The 5,000-nt window shown below is 53.1% G+C and overlaps 1 non-coding gene across 1 annotated transcript; it reads left to right on the top strand.

Moving 5' to 3' along the window:
* Positions 1-3,412: 3,412 nt before the first annotated feature.
* On the top strand, positions 3,413-3,567 carry LOC143432335 (5.8S ribosomal RNA). The gene has a single exon (XR_013102965.1). It is a non-coding gene; the product is annotated as a 5.8S ribosomal RNA (ribosomal RNA).
* Positions 3,568-5,000: the final 1,433 nt, after the last annotated feature.

Below are 5,000 nucleotides of genomic sequence, written 5' to 3'. Positions count from 1 at the left end.
AATGAAAAAGTCGTTTATCGACCAAAAATCGTAGCAAATACTTAAAGAACCCTCGCTTCGTTCGCACAATGCCCGGGGAACGTTGCATTACGCGCGGAGGCGTCCAGCCTCCCGTTTTGCGCGTCTCTCCGTGTTGGCATGGCAGTCGATCGGAGCGAGGAAGCCGAGCTCTTGCGGGAGCTCGAGCCATTGGACGAGTCGTCCAATTCTCTCTCGATTTCGGGACGAGGAGTTGCATACTTACGTACAAAAATAAAGTGCTCTCGCGTGCGGTCCTCGTGACCCGCGGCACGGCAAAAAATAACAAACAATAACGTGCTCTAGCGTGTGGTCCTGGTGACCCGCGGCACGGAAATATAACAAATAATAACGTGCTCTAGCGTGTGGTCCTGGTGACCCGCGGCACGGAAATATGACAAATAATAACGTGCTCTAGCGTGTGGTCCTGGTGACCCGCGGCACGGAAATATAACAAATAATAACGTGCTCTAGCGTGTGGTCCTGGTGACCCGCGGCACGGAAATATAACAAATAATAACGTGCTCTCGCGTGTGGTCCTCGTGACCCGCGGCACGGAAAAATGAAAAAAAAATAATGTGCTCGAACGAGCCGCATCCACTGCACTGCCACAAGAACAGAAACATTACATCCACTGCCCGTAATATGCAACTCCGCCTCGTGTCGGAGAGATCGAGGCGTCCGATCCTTTGGATATTGTACGTAAACCGGAACTATATTCGTTCCGAAATAAAAATTATAAGAGTCCAGATATGTATGGATGAAACGAACGCAAAGCGTATGCAGCAAAGAAAATAACCTTCCTTCGGTCGAGATCCGTCATGTTCAGAGAGGAATAACATTCGTCGCAGCAGCCTCGTTGTCGAGAGTCTGAAACCCGCCGTTGCGAGATCGAATTTCACATGCTCGCTTCGTGTTGTCGGGTAAATGTATAGACCGCTCGAGGCTGTCCTGCCGTACGAGATTCCTAACGAACTTACGAATTTTTTTTTTTTCGTTTACCTGAGCTACGGAGCCGACTCGACTGGATGGTAATATGGCAATTCGAAAGAGTCCCGTACTCTTTCGGTCGACCGTGTGTCGTTCGTTCGGAGGGGACGTTTCCGTCGCAGGAGCCTCGTTGTCGAGAGTCTGAAACCCGCCGTTGCGAGATCGAATTTTAAGTGCTCGCTTCGCGTTGCCGGGAACCAAGTATAGACCGCTCGAGGCTCCGATACGACGAGTCCCAACGAATTTTTACCCGAACGAAGAGAACGTACCGTCGACACGACCCTCGAATTTTTCGCAGGATCGCGTGTCGCACCGCTCTCTCCTATCTGTCGATCGTATTTGTACCGTTCCGTTCGGAGGGGACGATACCGTCGCGCAAGCCTCGTTGTCGAGAGTCTGAAACACCCAGGCGTCCGTTGCCGAGCTCTTACGAATCATTTATGCTCGCTTCGCGTCGTCGGGGTTGAAACATAGACCGCTCGAGGATGTTGTACGGCGAGTCCCAACGAATTTTTACCCGAACGGGAAAACGTACAGTCGTCGACCTCGAATTCTCTCAGGATTCGTGTCGTCGTCACCGCTCTCATATCAGTCGATCGTACCGTTCCGTTCGGAGGGGACGATTCGTCGGAGCAGCCTCGTTGTCGAGAGTCTGAAACACCCAACGTCCGTTGCCGAGCACTTACGAATCATTTACGCTCGCTTCGCGTCGTCGGGGTTAAACATAGACCGCTCGAGGCTGTTGTACGGCGAGTCCCAACGAATTTTCACCCGAACGGCCCGCTTCGTATCGACTTCACGAATTATCGTGAGAGCGCGTGGTCGCGCCGTAACCTGTTCAAGTCGATCGTATCGTACCGTTCCGTTCGGAGGGGACGATTCGTCGCTGCACAGCCTCGTTGTCGAAGAGTCTGAAACACCCAGCGTCCGTTGCGAGCTCTTACGAATCATTTACGCTCGCTTCGTGTCGTCCGGGTAAATATAGACCGCTTCTCGAGGCTTGCAACCGGCGAGTCCCAACGAATCTTTACCCGAACGCGCGCGTGTCGTCGACTTCGAATTCGTGCATGGAGCGTGCGTGGTGTCGTCGCGCGTAACCTGTTGAAGATGGTCGATCGTACCGTTCCTTTCGGAGGGGACGATTCGTCGGTAATAGCCTCGGTTGTCGAGAGTCTAAGACGCGCCCAGCGGTCGTTGCGAGCTTTCGAATCATTTTATGCTCGCTTCGTGTCGTCGGGTGAACGTATAGACCGCTTCTCGAGGCTTGTACAACCGGCGAACGTTCTAACGAATTTTTTTTTACATTTACCCGATCGGTGTTTACGGTACATTAGCGGACCCCTCGAGTTCTCGTAATCGAGAACTCGTCGGGTCCGCTTTTTTATTTGCCATTTTTTCAGAAAGCAATACGCCGCTGGCACTTTGCCGTTTTCCCACTCCCAGAATTGTGCCGTTCAGCTCAGAGGGGACCCGTTCCGTTCCGTGCCGTCCACACCCATAACCTCGTTGTCGAGAGTCTTGAAACCCGCCGTTGCGAGATCGAACTTTACTTGCTCGCTTCGCGTTGTCGGGAAAAATATAGACCGCTCGAGGCTGTGTGGTTGGGCGAACGGTGTGGAGCGTCCTAACGAATGTACGAATTTTTTTTTCGTTTACCTGAGCCTTGTTGGAATCGACACGACTGGGTGGTATTGGAATTTTGAAGAGACCGTCGTCGTCGTTCGTTCGTTCGGAGGGGACGATTCCGTCGCTCGCGCCCAAGCCTCGTTGTCGAGAGTCTGAGAAAAACCCGCCGTTGCGAGATCGAATAATTTTATACTCGCTTCGTGTTGCCGGGGAAAACTCTTATAGACCGCCTCGAGACTGTGCGCGAAGACGACGAGTGTGTCCCATCGATGATAACATTGTTATGTTCACCCGAACGAGAGCGTCTTGTCGATCTCGAAAGCAATACGCCGCTGGGTGTTTGGTCTTTTTTCTTCTCAGTTCGACGCGCACGTTCGTTCCAGAGGGGACGATTCCGCCGTTGCCCGTTGTCCTCGTTGTCGAGAGTCTGTAATCCCGCCGTTGCGAGCTCGAACAGTTTATGCTCGCTTCGCGTTGCCGGGAGGTAAAAGACCGCCTCGAGGCTGCTGGTACGCGGAGGAGTCCTAACGAATTTTTGAAGGGATTTTTTTTTTTCTCTTCGCACCTGGACGCGCGCGTGCATTTTTTCGTAACTTTGAGGGAGACCTTACGCGCGAACCATCGGCGTATGCGTTTCATCCGTAGGACCGATATATCGTGTCGCCTCGAACTCCGTTCGGCGACGCCCGCGTCTCTTTCACCGGGGACGTTTGGGTATCGACTTGTTCGAACTTTAGTACCAAGAGACTCAAAGATCAATAAAATATACATATACGATTACCCTGAACGGTGGATCACTTGGCTCGTGGGTCGATGAAGAACGCAGCTAATTGCGCGTCAACGTGTGAACTGCAGGACACATGAACATCGACATTTCGAACGCACATTGCGGTCCACGGATACAATTCCTGGACCACGCCTAGCTGAGGGTCGTTCACGTAACCAGAATACTGCTTGCGTTGCGTTTCGTCGAATCTTTCTTTCCCTACGGTGCTCGAATCTGCCCGCCGTCGTTCATTCTCGAATTAAATTACGAACGTTTCTGAGTTCGGGCGGCACCGAGAAAGGGAGGAAGAGGAGCGATACGCGACGTACGAGCGATCGTTGGACGTTCGTCCGAGTCGTCTGTGGCCGTGCCGAGGCAATCCGCGATTGGCAACGTGTGTGTGCGCGTGCGGCGTGCGTAAACGCGTTCACGGAACTCGACGGTGCGTCGATCACGAACTCGCGTGAGTTCTTCGTGGCGTCGTGAGTCGTCCGTTAAACGGACGACCGCCCACGGGAACCGCTTCGTGTTTCGATCGCCGATTTTGTTCCGCGTTCCGAATTCGCACACCCGCCACACGCATCGCCTTCGCCCCGCCTTTAGCGCACGATACGAACATGCCGCGCGCTCGACGTCGTTTAAAATGAATTGTTTTTTTTCACGCCGCAAGACCGAGGGAGAATTCTCGGTCGAGAGAGAAGAGATATACAAGAGAGAGAGCGACATCGTCGTAACGCGAGGGACGATGATGCGCATCCGATCGTTCGAAGTTCTCCTCGTACAGCCCCAGGGTGTTCGATCAGAATAACCCGTTCTCTCTGTTCTCTCCGCGCGTGTGTATACCATGTTTCCGCGAGGGAAGAAAAGATCTCTCGCGCGGACCGTCACTCGAACATAGGCCGTCGTTGCGTCCGTGTAGCGTCGCAACGTTTCTGGCCTGTGACGCGTGTCCGCGCTTCGGAGATCTCCCGAAGCGAAACTCGAATCGGTAACACGCGCGACAAAGGAGAGAGTTTTCGGAGCAGATACGGGAAGATTGGCTCCCCTTTGGCGAGGCTCGAGTTTTTTTTTCTTCGACGAGGTGCCGCCTCGGTGCCGCAAGGTACTACCGCCCTACTTCGTGATCATCGAGTGCGTTGGTCACCCCATGTCTTCGTTGTCGAGACGGGACCGCGCGACCAAAAGCCGGTCATCCAGTCCCCGGAAGCGCAGCTTGCGCTACGATCGCATCGTACGCTTTTCCACGCGTGCGTTCCCTTTTATTTCCCGTTCACGCAGCAGAGAGATTCGTGCGGGCGCTCCAACTCGGCCTGTCCTTCGTTCCGAAGGATCAGGGTAATAAAATCGGGGGAAAAGGAGCCGCTCCGTTTCGATCTCTGCGTGTTACGCGCGGAAGGTGTGGAACCGCTGGAGAGTGTAAACGGTTTGTCGATCGTTCGCAGCTACGACGATAAAGAGGACGGATGTTAAAGAAACGCCGGTAGCTTGGTCGTCTAGCGAGAGTCTCGTATTTTTTTTTTCTTTTATATTTTTTACGAATCTTATATATAAAAGAAATACCGACACACGAAAGGCATTGGCGAGGTGCATAAAACGCTTC

This window comes from Xylocopa sonorina, unplaced genomic scaffold (genome assembly GCF_050948175.1).
Source record: "Xylocopa sonorina isolate GNS202 unplaced genomic scaffold, iyXylSono1_principal scaffold0079, whole genome shotgun sequence".
Taxonomy (NCBI): domain Eukaryota; kingdom Metazoa; phylum Arthropoda; class Insecta; order Hymenoptera; family Apidae; genus Xylocopa; species Xylocopa sonorina.
Note: the sequence above shows the minus strand (reverse complement) of the source record. Positions and strands in the feature narration are given on the sequence as shown.